Source organism: Mus caroli, chromosome 9 (genome assembly GCF_900094665.2).
Source record: "Mus caroli chromosome 9, CAROLI_EIJ_v1.1, whole genome shotgun sequence".
NCBI lineage: Eukaryota > Metazoa > Chordata > Mammalia > Rodentia > Muridae > Mus > Mus caroli.
Window position 1 is genome coordinate 12,733,154 of NC_034578.1, and position 16,878 is coordinate 12,750,031.

Sequence of the window (16,878 nt, forward strand, 5' to 3'; positions counted from 1 at the left end):
AATGGGTGGGTAGGGAAGTGGGGGGCCATATGGGGGACTTTTGGGATAGCATTGGAAATGTAATTGAGGAAAATATGTAATAAAAAATATTAAAAAAAAAGAAAAAAATTAAAAAGTAAGGGGACAAATAAGAAGAGACTGAGGACTCTGATATAGTTGTCTCTTGCGAGGCTATGCCAGTGCCTGGCAAATATAGAAGTGGATGCTCACAGTCATCTATTAGATGGAACACATAACCCCTAATGAAGGAGCAAGAGAAAGTACCCCAGGAGCTGAAGGGGTCTACAACCCTATAGGAGGAATAACAATATGAACTAATCAGTACCCCCAGAGCTGTGTGTCTAGTTGCATATGTAGCAGAAGATGGCCTAGTCGGCCATCAATGGGAGGAGAGACTCTTGGTCTTGTGAAGATCATATGCCCCAGAACAGGGGAATGCAAGGACCAGGAATGGGAGTGGGTAGGTTGGGGAGCAGGACCTGGGGGGGGGGGCGGGGGGGTGAGGGTGGGGTGGAGGGGGGATGGGGACAGGGTATATGGAGCTTTGGGGATAGCATTTGGAATGTAAATGAAGAAAGTAGCTAATTTTAAAAAACGACACATGAAAACACCTCAGTGAAAGCCAGTATCTTCAATGCTTAGAAAATAAATTTTAAAAAAGTCATCAAGTCTCTAAGGCCATATTTTCTAAAAATATCCTCTCTGTGGTCTAGCTTTGGTGCCATGAGGGTTAAGATTTAAAAACAGCATCAAGGTCATCATTCACTAATGGAGAGCTCCAAATTGTCACTTTACATCTCTGTCAAACACTCAACTGGATCAGAAGAAATTAAGAAACAAAACAAAATAAAACAAACCCAAAATCTCAGAGTCTTCCCCAACAGCATATTCAGAGCATAGGGCACACACTAGAATCATCTTAAATATATGAGTAACGTGAGTGGTGTGTGTGTTTGTGTGTGTGTGTGTGTGCGTGCTCGCGCGTGTGTGTGAATGTGCACACACACACATACATCACACACATGTGAGAGTAGCAGAGCCTTGGGGAACAAGTCACCATATATCTTGGGGGTGATGTCATACACAGTTGTGTGCTACCCTATTTGGATGGTAGAACAGAACTCTGGTCCTCTGGAAGAGCAACATCAAACTCCCTTAACCTCAGAGATATCCCTCTAGCCCAGGGTAGCCTTTTATGGTTCATGATGGAAGAAAAAGATGAGTGTTAGGCAAAGTTGTGCCATTTTCTGAGAGATTTTTGTGGCTGGCTTGAAAACTCAATCACAAAAAAACCCCATAAAATCTGACTCTCTGGAGTAAACAGACTTGTGATTTAATGACAACCAAGTGCTGATGACTATGGCTTTTCAACTCTTTTGTCATTTCAAGGTGTTCCTGACTCCAGCCAAGATCAGTTAGAGCCTTTCTCTGTGGTGTAGACCTGGCCCCCCAAAATCTGGGCGCTTGGAACTCAGAGCTCTACGAGCGCTTTGCCTATATCATCACTATATCTTGCTGGTGCTATTTATAGGCTGTAGAAAGACCCAGGAATAAGTACAGCTGAGTACACAGCCTAACCTCTTGGATATAAATCAGAACTCTAAATATTTGCACACACACTGGTCTCTGTGACTGCTTCCTGGTGACGATACTCCATCCACTGTCACAACCATATAACATACTATTTTGTTTTACAGGCTGGTGATTTTTTTTTAACTGAAGAATCTCCTCCCCTTTCTTCCCTTGTGCCTTTATTTATCTCCTATTAGTTATCCAGTCCTTTGCATTTGTCATGGATGGCTACACAGAAATGCACAGAACTATGTAAGAATCTCCTTGTTTGCTGAGTGCACCATGTAGCCTAGTGGTCAAAGTGATGGATGTTTGGATAGGCTCAGAATTATCTTCTTTTCACAGGCTGGGAACACTAATTCACCCTTTCATACTTCAAAGAGAGAACACTGTAAAGCTCTCAGGACCTTACATTAGTAAGTGGTCAGTGCCTGCACTGTGACGGTTGCAATGTTAACTTCCAAAGGATTTTTAAGTTATAATGTTGAATTAGAGAATGTTCAGGAAAGTTTGTGTACTCCACGCTTTTGCTTCAATATGTTTGGGAATTTCAGGAAATGTGGCCTTTTAAGAGACATTTGTCACAGTAGGCAGAATTTGAAAGTTTAAATGCTTGAGCCATTTTTAGTTAGTTTTCTCGGTTCTGTGCTGTGCCTGTGGTTTGAGATGTGAACATTGAGTGTCTGCTCTTAGCATCCTGTTGTTGCTGCTTCTGCTCCATCATCCTGGGTTGTTATCTCTCCAGAACTACGAACTTTCCTCCATAATTGCCTTAGCCATGGTGTTTTCTTATAGCAACAAAAAAGTAATTATACAACAGACTTTAGAACTAAGTGTTGAATTATCTTTTTGCTATATCTACATTTTTGCATGCATGTGTATGAGTACCATGTGCATGTCTGTTGCCTAAGGAGGTTAGAAGAGGGCATTATATCTTCTGGAACTGTAGTTACAGATGAGTGTGAGCCATGTGGTTGCTGGAAACTGAACCCTGGCCCTCTGCAAAAGCAGCTACTACTCTTAACTCCTGAGCTATCTCTCTAGCACCAACAATTTTACTTCTACAGAAAATTTACATCGATTTTTATGAGGATATTGTCAGGTAGTCATGAGAAAAACATGTCTGCTGACAGAAAAAGGAAACTGAGTCATGATAGGTTATGAGAAGAGAAGATGGTGATAGGCAACACTCTTGAATGAGGAGTTCATTGGCTGCTAAAGTACATATACAAGTTGCCCAACCCTGGATGCTTAGGTCTAGTTATTTTTAGACATATGCTATGGGTACAAAAGAGGTCCCAGTTTGTGGCTAGGACTCCAAGGGCAATTCTGTTTTAGTCAGCTACACAAAAGGAGAAGGGATGGGTCAGGTTAGGGAGGTGTAAGGCTGAGGAGAGCCTGTTGGAGCCCTTGAAGAGGCTTGGTAACAGGTTTGAGAAGTGGTTCATGGGTGGAGCCTAATGCTGCTTCATATAAGGTGCAGGAAAGGAGGTAGGAAGGAAGGAACCTAGAAATGTAAAAAACTAGCCATTCCTAGGAATGATAAAATTTCTTCATTTGTAGAAGAAACTGTTTGAGACTGAATCAGATTCTTTAAATCTAAGGTAATGGCCTTGTGAGTTGGAATAATTGTTAGTCCCAAATAAGTGATCTGAGGAGTAGACAGTTGGACTTTAGAAAGTGAGACTCTGTAGCCTCGACTGGACAGGAAGTTTATGAGATCAGAGGTGTCAGCGCGGCTAATTTCTAGAGAGGGATTGCAGAGAAGAATATCATCTACATAATGGACAATCTTAGATTTAGGGAGAGAAAGAAAGTATAATTTGGAAGCCAGGGCCTGGCAAAATAGGTGTGGGCTGTCCCCCAATCCCTGATGTAGAACAGTCTGGGGAAAATGGGTAGAAATTGGGTATCAGGATCAGTCCGAGTAAATGCACAGATGTTCTTGTAAGTGGGCATCTAGAAGGATAGAGAAGGATACATCTTTGATATTTAGGACCGAGAAATGAGAAATTCCCAAGGGAATAGTGGAAAGAAGTGTGTAAGGATTAGCCACAACGGGATGGAGAGGATCCACTTCAGAATTCATGAGCCTGAGGTCTTGAACCAGGTGATAGGTGCCATTAGATTTCTTAGCTGCTAGTATAAGGATGTTAAAGGGGGAAGAGGAAGGACAGAGAGGTTTTTCCTTAGGAGGTCAGAGATGATAGGCTTAAGTCTCATGAGGCTCTGGAGAGAAACAGGGAGCTTGGGTGCTGTACTTGGTAGGATCTTGTAATTGGACGTCAACTGGATAATGGTGTTTAGCAACAGGGTTTCTGGACATCCCAGATGTTGGATTCTACATAAGAGGCTGACAAAGAAAATGACATGTTAGAATTAGTATATTGTGTGGCTAGGATGAGGAAGAGAGGGACTTCTGGTGAGTTTGGGTTTAGGCAAATGGGGGAGCAAAAGAAATAAAGGCTCCCACTTTAGCTAGAAGATCCCTTGCCAATAAGGGTACATGACACACTGGCACTACCATAAAGGAATAGGTGAGAGGAACACCCCTTAAATGCAACAAAGTGGTGGGGTCTGTTGAGGTTTATAAGGGTGATCCCTACCCTGATAATAGGGAAATGAGAAGGAGAGGTGGGTCACCAAACTCTGTTAAGACTGAGTAAGTAGCCCTGGTGTGCAAGAGGAAGGAGATGGGCTGCCTAGATACCACAATGACCAACCTGGGCTCCCTGGTGGCAATGGAAGTAGTTAGGTCAAGGGAGCTCAAGGCCCTTCAGTTTTCCAGGGCCAAGCTAAAAGATCAGCTAGAGGGAGATCTGGGGGTGATAGACCTCTGTACTGAGTGTTATGAGGGCAATTGGCAGCCCAGTGTCCCTCCTGATGATACTTTAGGCGTGGCCTTGGTGGCTTGTAGGGGTTAGGCCACACCCTCACCCAGTGATTCTCTTGACTACATTTGAAACATTGGCCTGGTGGCTCCTGAGTCTTAGAAGGCCAGGAAATGCCAGCATATGCTATTTTTGACTGCAGGCCTTTCCATCTCTCCCATGGTACACTTTAAAGGCCAGCACCAAGACTTCTGCCTGTGGTGTTAGGCATCCCCTCTCCAAGCATCTAAGATAGCACTTAATATTGGGGTAGCTTTGGGAATAGACATAGATCATCAGACCTTACCTGCTTACCTTGTTGGTCCTCTGGGGCTAAGTTAGTATATTGTAATAGGGTCTTTGTAAGGTGCTGTAAAAATTGAAACAGAATTTCTTGTTTATCCTGGATGACCTCTTGGAGTTTTTAAAAATTTATGGGTACAGGAGGGAAGTTATGAAATGGTCTGTAACTAAAATACTACCTGGGGTATTATAATTCCATTGAGGTACCGCCTTAGACCTGATCATGTATGGTGAGCTGATTTGCTGCACTTTGTCTGCATGTATTCTTGCCTTTTCCCAAACTCATCTGTACTCCTCATGGAGTAAATTGTTACTGAAAATCATATAGACATCAGGGAAAGTCAAACTATAAGATTGAGTGATATACTGAAATTCTTTAGTAAAAGCAGAGGAGTTAGAGGTATAAGACCCCAGGGTTTTTACTATGTGAGAAAACTCATTTACCAAAAAGGAGATTTGTACCCTAATCAGACAATCTACCCCACTGACTTCCATTAAATAAATGTCCAAAGCTAGGTTAGGTTGTGTAGCAGAGGAATGAAGGGGGAGGGAAGAGTTGGCTGTATATTGAGAGAGAGTGGTTGGAGGGCTGAAACTAGGTGCCAGTGTAGGATGGATAGAGCAGCCTATAGTTGTCACAGGAGGGGAATAGTTTGGAGATGCTGATCAAGGATAATCTAGAGAGGACTGGTGAGAAGAGGAAGCTGAGGAGACTGGGGAAGTAGGAGAGATTGTAGAGGCAGGTTGGGGACTGTGACAGGGAGATTCCTTAGCTAGATCTAAAATAGTAGAAGTTTCTTCTTGTTGAGATTTCATAGCTAATAAGAATTTAGTTGAGGAATAGGAAGAGAGAAAAGAAGGTTTCGAGTGGAGATGAGAAAAGTTCTGGACACAGAGAACCTTCTTCCATTTTTCAGATGACAGTAAGTACAAAGATTCTTTAAAATGATAGGATCATTTAGGCAGTGTACTGGCTAGTTTTGTGTCAACTTGACACAGCTGAAGTTATCACAGAGAAAGGAGTTTCAGTTGAGGAAATGCCTCCATGAGATCCAACTGTAAGGCATTTCCTCAATTAGTGATCAAGGGGGAAAGGCCCCTTGTGGGTGGGACCATCTCAGGGCTGATAGTCTTGGTTCTATAAGAGAGCAGGCTGAGCAAGCCAGGGAAAGCAAGCCAGTAAGGAACATCCCTCCATGGCCTCTGCATCAGCTCCTAGCTCCTGACCTGCTTGAGTTCCAGTCCTGACTTCCTTGATGATGAACAGCAGTATGGAAGGGTAAGCTGAATAAACCCTTTCCTCCACAACTTGCTTCTTGGTCATGATGTTTGTGCAGGAATAGAAACCCTGACTAAGACAGGCAACCACTTGGAATCATTATCCAACTATCAGACTTGATTGCAAAAGTGGATAAGTTTGGAGGCCTTTAAGTCAGGCACTAGTTTCAGGGACTTGAGGTTCTCCAGGAGACATTCCACTGGGGAGCTTGGAGACATGGTTGAAACAAGGTACCCATTGGGTGAGTAGAAGATAGACACTTGCTCATTTTGGTGTCCCAAGGACAAATATAGTTGCCAGATCTATATGTAGGAGGCCCGATCACCAGTTGTTATGAGGTGAACTTGAGGGTTGAGTTCAGGCTAGCACCTGAGCTGAGAAGAATGTTTCACACAGGCCTAGGATTTCAAAGCACTGAGAAAAGGAACCAACTTAGAGGAGAGAGAAAATGTCACTTAAGGGAAAGCATCAGTGAGAAGGCCAGTCATAAAGACGGTGGATTACTCTGCCTCTGGAACCAGTAGCAGGTAGCCAGGGACTGGGGATCTTATACACTGACTAGGGTGGGAAAATTACCAAATAGCCTGTGTTGGGATGGAGGAAAGTGATCTGATAACCAGAAAATGAGCCTGTGTAACATGTGGACTTGTTGGGATGAAATTAAAGTTGTGGGTATAACCCACATGGCACTCCATGTGGCAGCAGGTTCTGGGCCCCATGTGGTGGTGGTAGAACCATGAACCTGTCTGGACCTGTACTGCCTGGACTGAGAGCATCAAGTCTGGTGTCACCAATGTTAGAAATAAGTCACATGGTCCAGAACAAATCATACCATGTAGCAGGCCTCATGTGAGAGATTTATTGGGAGGGGTCAGAGGCACCCTCTAGGAGAGGGTGGAAGGAGAAAAGAAAGGGTGGGTGGTGGGGGGCCATGGTGTATGTGGTAAAGGATGGATGCAGGGGTAATGCATATCACCAAGAGATAAAGTGTTTCCTTGCTGGGTCTGGGATCTCTCTGTTCAGATGCCTGATTGCTGTGAAATCACTTCTAACTGTTCATTGATATGCATAATGCTATTATTGGGTATGTGTGCACATATGTATAGGTGTGTATGAAGACCAGAGATCAATATTGGGTATCTTCCTTAATCTCCAGATTAAATTTGAGACAGGATTTCCCATTGAGCCTGGATAGTCTGGCTGCCGTGTAAACCACAGGAATTTACCTGCCTTAATTTCTCTAATGCTGGGATTATGGCAACCGGCTCTTACTTGTGTGCTGTGGATTGAATTTAGTCCTTATACTTGAACAAGAGACACTTATCCAATAGCATCATCTCCATAGTCTCCTCAATTTGTTAATTAATGATTCTACTATTGAAGATGACTTATAACTGTGTAAAGATGTCCTTTATAATTCATGATAAAATTTCCAATGAAATCTTAAGTGTCTATTCTTTTCCAATACTGATATACTTATAAGAAATATAAGAAAGTTACCCAAATCTGTGATTTCCTAAGCACAAAGCATTGCTGTGCAGGAGGGAGGACTGGATAGAGCCATGCTGGGAGGAAGGACTAGATGGTAGAAAGACCTGGAAACTAATGAGTTTGATAGCAGGGACACAGAGATGGCCTGTATTTGTTAAAAGCTGTTCTTTTTGGAGAAACCAAAATATTCCTGTGCCAGGAAGAAGAACATGGGCCATAAAAATGGCTGAACTTTAAGCCTCAGAGCAATTCACTTGTAAAATACTTCAATAATCTGTCAGATGTGATAGCCTATGTTCACACACATGCACACCCACATATACATATACGTATATACATACACATACTCACACACACACACACATACAGAATAAGATATATAAGCTAAAATTTGCAAGCCATGTTTCTTTTTATCCTGTCATCTCCCTCCATCTTTTTTCCTCTTGTTGGTGATGTTGGTATAGCCACAGATAATCCTGATATCTTACTAAGAAGAGGTAAAGGTAAAAAAAAATAAAGGTCCTTCTGGTTTGTGTTAAGTGAAGTCTCTCTCTTTCTCAAATGTGAACACACACACACACACAGAGGTCACACATAATGCTGGCAATAATCTCCTTTGACAGCCCTTAGCCTGACTTGGAATAGTTTCCAAGAATACAATGTCCCACTAGGCTGTCTCAACCAGTGGCATAAAGTAAAGTTCAGAATAAAAGGCTGTGCTGGTTGAGAGCTCAGCTCTACACTCTGCTCTGAGCATCAAGATCTACAGTCCTCAGGGAGAGGAAAGAATAGCAGCTGTGGAGTGAAACACTGGTCTGCACAGTTCTGGACAAGAAATGTCAGTCAGACAGGGCGGAGAGAGCCATGGCCAGGTAATAAAGGTGGCAAATTTCCAAGATGGCCAGCTTCTTCCTCACCCTCCTGACTTGAAAAATGCCTGGCAGCTTAAAACAACAGCTTTGTAGGCTTTTGTCTCCCATCAGCAGACCTCGGCTGCTCAACAAAGTCAAGTCTGCTCCGGATGTGTCATAGAACACTTCTGGGTCAATCTACCATTCTAACTTCCTTCAAACTGACCAACCATACAGTAGGATGACAGAAGCTCTTCAGAGGCTTAGAGCCAGCAGCCCTCCAGTAGAGACTCCTAGGTCTTCAGTTTTCCAGCCCCTTTCTGCTTTGGAAAGAGTCCTCTTCTCTGTATGTCTGCTGCGTGTATTTGTTCCCTCACCCCAAGAAATAGCTCCAATTGATGGTTCTGTGTATGTGTGGTGGTTGAGATTTCTCTGATCCTACATGTTGCTTTTCGGATGTTTCCTGTGACTGGCAGAGAAAATGAATCCCCAAAGACCCTTAGACAATGTTATTTCAGGGCCCTAGACTGTATCAGTCAGATAGCTCAGTTTTCAGGTGGTTAGATTATTAAACAATTCAGAAGCCCATTCCTTATAGATATTCAGAATTCATCCCTTCCTCTTGGTCAGTTGCTGCCTAGGATATGATCTTAAATAAAATTATAACTTCCTTCTCCAAGTAAATCAAAATTATTTTTTTAACTCCAGTGCTTATTTGCTTTCTTTCCACATCTGAGTTTTATTGTAATTTCTTACATAACCTATTCAAAACAGTAAAGTATGCTCTGTGATATTTGCATCCTGTGTGTAGTCTCTTTCTTTAAATTCATTATTACTGTGATTTTTGAAAATCCACTTGTATGAGTTTTGATTTTGATTTGATTTGGGATGCCTAGAGGATGGAACCATCTCCTCAGAGCGTCCTTGGGTAACATTTCAGAAGTGTGGCACTGTTTTTGGAAGGGCAGTACTAAATATGGAGGCTCAGTGGAGTCTGGACTGAGGAAATGAGAGAGCAGAGAAAGGGGCATTTCTCTGTGTCCTTTTTACTGGGTGGTTTGTCTTTTGGCTGTTTCCACTGGAGGAATTATCATTAGAGTCTCTGGCTTTTGAACTGAGTTTTGCTGTTGCCTTGCAAGGGTACCATTCAATATCTGGGTCTGTGGGATCATGTGAGCCAGCTTAATATATCCACACACTGTTTTACTTCTGTTTTTCTGAAGAATTCTGAAAACTTCACAATCCACTCTTGATGATGATGATGGTGGTGGTGGTAGTGGTGATGGTGGTGAAGATGATAATGATTATAGTTATTAAAGCTAACATACAAAGCACAGGATTCCATTATGGCATCTTTATATATACACGCATCATCATCATTATTTCTATTCACCTCTCTTCTCTGCTGCCAACCTCTTTCCCTTCTGCTCAGGTCTTGTTGGTCATCTTCCTCACCTCCAGTAGACATCATTTCTGTTTTCATGTACTTTTATTTATTTATTTTCTAAAGACGGATCTGATATCATAGAAGTCCAGGCCTTTCTTCCCTGCCTTCATGTATGCCTTGCTGTGGACAAGAAAAGATGAGTGAGTTTGCTATGATAATGGTACTGAAATGTTTATGTTTTGTCATGCAGATTAGAGTTGTCAGAGCATACCTGGTTACATCAATGTTATACCCATTTTATACAGAAAATTTTGACACACAGAGGTGCCATAGGCAAGATGACCAGATAGTAATATCAGTACATTTTACTACTGCTTAAAAATGGAATCAAACATTCAAAAAATCTAACCAATTTGAACCCTAGGACCACTGCTATATATAAAGAATCCCCTACTTTTCTGGGAAGAAAATGTCTTTAATTCAGTGCCTTCTTGCCCTAGAGGGAACAAATTATAATTTCAGTGATTAAGCTTTTTGAGTCAGTATTTCCTTTGAAAGACTCTGTCTGGTTCACCTGCCAGTATAAAACTTAAGCTATCAAACATTTGGTGCCCAGCTGGCTAGAGAAGATTAAACTCCAGAAAGGCATTTAAATAAAATTTAAATAATTCATGACTTGTCTCCATCTGAATGTCAAAGACCTTTCTGGTAGAAACAGAGGAAGTAGCCATGAAGCCTTCAGTGGAAGATGGAGGGGTGAAGAGAAGCTGCCTGACACCTGGGTCCCAGGTAGATAATCACAGGCAAGGAGAGATGACGCCATGCTCTTCTTCATAAATCTCCAGACTGTTCTTATACACTGATGAGAAATCAAAGTGGAGACCCAATGTACATCCACAGTGAAGCTAGCCTTGGTTAGTGTGTGTGTCTGTGTGTGTGTGTCTGTGTTTGTGTGTTTATGTGTCTGTTTGTGTGTGTTTGTGTCTGTGTGTGTGTTTGTGTGTGTATGTCTCTATGTATCTATGTGTATATGTGTCTCTGTGTGTGTCTGTGCCTGTATGTGTGTGTGTGTCTGTGTGTTTGTGTGTGTCTGTGTGTGTGTCTGTTGTTTGTGTGTGTGTGTTTTTGTCTCTGTGTGTGTGTTTGTGTGTGTGTGTCTCTGTGTATCTATGTGTATATGTGTCTCTGTGTGTGTCTGTGCCTGTATGTGTGTGTGTGTGTGTCTCTGTGTGTGTCTGTGTGTGTTGGGGGAATGGAGAGTAGGCACTAGCAAACCAGGATTGGGATAACACACTAATGAGATAGACCACTGAGGAATGAAGGAAGTTCAACCTGACAGAGGCTAGGGAAAACATGACTACTACTCTTTGAATAATTTAAGAGTGCCTTTAGGACTAAAGCAATGGTTCCTGACCCATGGGTCCTTTGGTATGTGTGGGAGCTACAATAGAAAAATTACAGTTAGTGTAGCAATGAAAATAATTTTATGATTCCTGGTATAGAATAAAATCTTCTGAAGAAGTACTGTGTTACTCTCTAAGCCTAGATCAGGCTGATGTGTGACTTGCCTACTTTTGGTACCATAGATGGTGGTGTGGATGGTGGCTATGGATGCTGGCTTCTAAATTCCTGATCTAGGAGTTGGAAACTTGACTGTTCAGCACATGAGGAGTCTTCCATTTCTGAGGTTGAAAGATTCAATGATCATTGTATTGGTACATTTGTCATGCTGCAATTCACCCGGATTTTCCCCTTTATTTTTTTCATTTAAGATCCCAGCTCCTGGACTAGTGTTACTCAAATTTACAGTAGACATTAACTACCTTTTAACAGCCTGGTCTACAAATTCCACAAACATATCTAAATGCTTGTCTCCTAGGTGAGTCTATATCCTGTAAATTTATTAATCACTACTAAATATTAGGGAGATGAAACTACCTTCCCTTTAAAAATACACACTAGGGCTGGGTGCCCGGCTCAGCATATAAAAATGCTTGCCACACACATCTGCTGACCTCAGTCCAGTTTACCAGATCCCATGTAGAAGTCATAGGTAGTCACTAAGGGCCAATGATGGAGGTTGTCCTCTGACCACCACATGTGAAACATAAACCCATACTCAAAAATAAATGAATGTTAAAACAACCCAAAACAAACTTACTTTCTCAAGGTATGGCTTTGGCAGAAAACTCGGACCTGTTCATCTGGCTTATCTTAAAGGGAATTTGCTCAGGTGAATGACTGACAACTTTTCTTCTCCACACATTTTGTCTCTTTCAGACTCTTTCTACATGGATCCAGAACTGTATAGTTTATTTACTTCATGATGATGCTGTGAAGATTTGCCTGAGAAAATACACGTTTACTGTAAAACACTGTGATCACCATTTTTCATTGTTATTGTTGTATATACATTTATTCTGCTGTAAAACATTTATAAGGTTAATGGTCATTTCAATTTTACAAAATACGGCATTCCCAAATTACATGAAAATTTTGGAGACTTTTCACCTGTCAGTTAAAATAAAGAAGTGAGGCATTAGAGGATTAGGTTAAAAACACTTCTGCAGGAACCACTGATGCTGAAATTGTGTGGCTCACACCAAAGCCAGGCAATTCCTATGGTATTTTATGAAGCTCTACAGCTCTTTCTTTGTCTTGGGGCAATTGTCATGAAAATGGCCCTATTGCAACATTTTGATGCCTAATCACTCAGATTCAACAGAATCAATGTTGTGGCTTTGTGAGTGTGTGCCTACATGTATATACAGGTTCACATGCAGCCTTACAAACTGGAATGAAAATGGTTTTACCATGACTCTATTATTTAAAGCATTATTTTCTGATGGCTCTAGCAAAGCCTTTGATCAGGCCAAGCTGTGTGGCTCAATGGAATCCTTGCATAGAATCCTATCTAGTTGCAGAAAGATTGCATCATAGAAGCTGAATGGCTCAATTGCTGTAATTCTAAAGCCAGCATTCTAGGGAAGCATTACTATTCAGCAACATCAAAAGAGTCCCCAGAATGGAAATTGACCCTGCCTGGTAATATAAACAGGTCAGTTGTGGGAGAGTGCTTAGAGACAGTTATGATGTAATATCCTGCATCCAGTACTCACAGGCTAATCTGTTTGAGCTTCTCCTCTGCCATTTCTTTTTCCCAGGAATAAAATAAAAGGTAAAGTGAATACAAATAAGGATGAGAGCTTCTCTCCAGCCATTTAAGGAACAAGCCTATTGTCCAGCTTCCACCAGGAGACAGTGTGGCTGGAAGAGTCAGTCTATTTGCATCACCGGGGCTGTTCCCTCAAAGACTTCCCTTTCTTTTTGTGGGTAAGGTCTTTCTATTCTGATTTATGATCTGTATGTCTCTGCTGACTGTTTTTTTTTTTAAATAAAGTTTTCATTGTTCATCAATGTGCATTACAGCAGCCACAGCTAATATTTGTGCAGGTGCAGCTGGCCTTTAAAAATAGAAATCAAAGATGAAGACAAACCTTATTTTTAAATGAATAAAATTAGTATATGAGGTATTATTATCATTATGGTATTTGCAAATCAAGTGCCTCAGCACCCCCCCACCCCCAACTCCACCTCCTGGTCCTCCAATCTCCTTTCCACTTCCATGTCAAATGAATCTTTCTGCACCTCCCACTTCATTTCCATCTTCTTTACACAAGATTGGTGCCCTCCCTGGACTTTTAGGTCTTACCACAATTACAGCCATTTGGGAACGTCTATGCATATATTACAGGCCCGGAGAATGTGAGCATGCTGCTTCCATTGTTCTAAGGTTGGGTAGAATCGATGCCATGCTTCCCAGATCTACCAGTCTTCCTGCAAATTTCATGATTTCATTTTTTATGGATGAATAAAATTCCATTATGCATATGTACCACATTTTCATTATCTGTTTATCAGTTAATGGACATTTAGGCCAGTTCCATTCTCTTTTGATCATGAATAGACCAGCAATAAACAGGGATTGTTCAAGTATCTCTACTGAAGGCTGTGGAGTCCTTTGAGTAGACACCCAGGGCTGCTATGGCTGCTACACATTGTTTTTCTAGCTTAGCCTTTTACTACCTGATTTTACAAGTTTCTTGAGACCCTTTCAATGCCAGCCTTACAGTTCCAGGGAGCATAAAGGTTAAAAGAAAAGAATTAATTCATGCTAGAAAATAAAAAGTTGCAGGTTTTTTTTTTCCATAGAGACTTTTAATGAAATTAAAGGGGAAAATCTGCTAAGAACCTGCAATTTGTAGACATGTAGACTTGATTTTAACTTATTTATGTAAAGGCAGTGAGGTTGAATAGGTAGCTGTGTCACCCTGAGTGTCTAATGCAGACTTGCTCAGGGCACTTTTGACTTGGAAGACTAAATGTCATAAATCAGATTCATCTCCATTGTCATTCCATAACACCCAGCCCAGTGCCTTAGTAAACATGGATGACCAGGTGGATGGGTCACATAAGTCAGTCTCACTTGGGTTCAGAGCCCTATGGTTCTGAGTCAGATTAAAAGGACCCAGAGGCTTTGACACTGCTGGGCAGTTCCCAATTCTCCCTTCACAAACTACTACAAATCTCTGAAGTCTTTCTCTGAAAATAGTTTCTTCTAGTCAATGTTTGGAAACTCTATATGTTTTGAAAACAATAGAAAGAAAAGAACACCTCATTGTGTGCATTTTGTTTAGTTATGGCTGTTGACTGTGTAAGGAATTCTATTTACAAGCAAAAAAACAAAACAAAAAACAAAACAAAACAAAACAAAAACTTTGTTCAACTAAGTATCATCCATAATTAGTTACTGAGCCTAGAGTTCTCTATGGTCAGAAAATATCATAACTGCCTTTTTTGGAAGACCAGAAGTTCAGAGTCTCTCCTTGTTGCTGATGTAATTTTACCCAGTCATTGCTGTATTCCTAAGCTTTGTATCTCTCTGGGATCCTCTTCCTCAACAGACATAAAGTAGCTCAATGAAGTCTAGGAGCTACAACGCCAGAAAAGCTGAGCATAGCTCCCAGCCCTGCTGCCTCCCTTGACTTTATCTTCCATGCTGATGGCATTTGAGTGTGAAGTAGATAACATTTGTGAACTGTGCAGTTTCCCCCTCCTTGTACAGAAAACATAAGAGAAGTATTTGATGAATCAGACAATAATTTGCTTTTTCTGGTATGAGTTATATGACTTTTTGAAAGCGGTTCTTTATTGACCTAAAGGAATAAAATATTGATGGTGGATGTTTAGAGCAGACCAGATGGACAGGGGGGTTATTTTAAAGCAAAGACTCAAGGCTTTTTTTGTCCAGTGAATCTCTTCTTGATATGGACACTGAGCATATCCATGCTTTTGTTGTTATAGAAAAGGAATGATATAAAATTTCTTTAAATAATACCTCCTATATGCTCAGGGATCCTGATCTTAGGAAATTAAAAATCATTATTATTTGATCTAATTTAATTAACAGAACCTACAACCTTAGTGCCTTAGGCTCCTCTAAAGAGAATGTGAATGCAATGATTAAATTAACTCAGAGTAAAGATTCCCATCAGAAATAGAAGTGGAAGGAATTATCTGATTGAAACCTAAGTCAATTACATGCCTTGGCTGTTTCATGAAAATTCTTTTAACTTTACTTGGGCTAAAATGGAGAAAAAAAGCTTAAATATTATTCATTTATGGATCCTACATACATACATACATACATACATACATACATACATACATTTATCCATCCACTTATCCATCCATCTATCTATCTATCCAGTGTTTTCACAGTCTCTCTTCTGTGGTAAATGTTGTACTAGATGTTGAATTATACAAGATTTAATGGGAATTGTTTCTAGTTTCATACTGTAAACCTAGATCAAGACATGTTTGCAAAAAAAGAGATGTGATCCATAGAACTTAAATACAGAAAAATACAAATCTGTACTTAATAAAATATAAACTTATAAAAATCTTATTATGTATAAGATTGACATCTTAATCTGCAAAGATAAGGAAATATTTGATGAGTGGATGGTGGTGAATCTAGGTCTCAGCATTAAGATTATTTAACAAAATTGCTTCATAGGTTTTTCTCAAATGCCTAATAGACATCCAGGTCTTCCCTGTAATGGAGCTAGTTAAAAAGAAATAGTATCACACATGTTAGGCATCAGCAGCAGACATCTTGGTTCCGGGACCACGCCGAGTGTATTCTGCACAGGCCCCTGACACCCGGCCACCTTCCGGCCAGTGGAAAGGGGTCTGAGCGGAAAGGGAGCGCCTAGCCTGAGCATCAGCAGCAGACATCCTGGTTCCAGGACCACGCCGAGTGTATTCTGCACAGAGGTTAGGGATCCAACCGGCTCGAGAACGCTTTACCTGAGCATTGGCAGCAGACATCCTGGTTCCGGGACCCCGCCGAGTGTATTCTGCACAGGTGAGAGTAGAGAATACAGAAGCTAAAAGCTTCTGGGATGGGGGGGGGAGCCACAGAGCTTCTAAGGCAGCCCCCTTTTCGGGCCCCAGGCAGCTGGCTAACTTTCTGGCCAGTGGTTAGGGATCTGACCGGCCCAGGAACGCTTTGCCTGTGCATCAGCAGCAGACATCTTGGTTCGGGGACCCCGCCGAGTGTATTCTGCACAGGCCCCAGACATCTGGCCACCTACCGGACAGAGGAAAGGGGTCTGAGCAGAAAGGGAGCGCTTTGCCTGAGCATCCACAACAGACATCTTGGTCCCGGGACCCCGCCCAGTGTATTCTGCATAGCCCCAGAGATTACCAGATGGCAAAAGGCAAATGCAAGAATCCTACTAACAGAAATCAATACCACTCACCATCATCAGAATGCAGCACTCCCACCCCACCTAGTCCTGGGCACCCAAACACAACCGAAAAGCTAGACCTGGATTTAAAAGCATATCTCATGATGATGGTAGAGGACATCAAGAAGGACTGTAATAACTCACTTAAAGAAATACAGGAGAACATTGCTAAAGAGTTACAAGTCCTTAAAGAAAAACAGGAAAACACAACCAAACAGGTAGAAGTCCTCAAAGAAAAACAGGAAAACACATCCAAACAGGTGATGGAAATGAACAAAACTATACTAGACCTAAAAAGGGAAGTAGACAC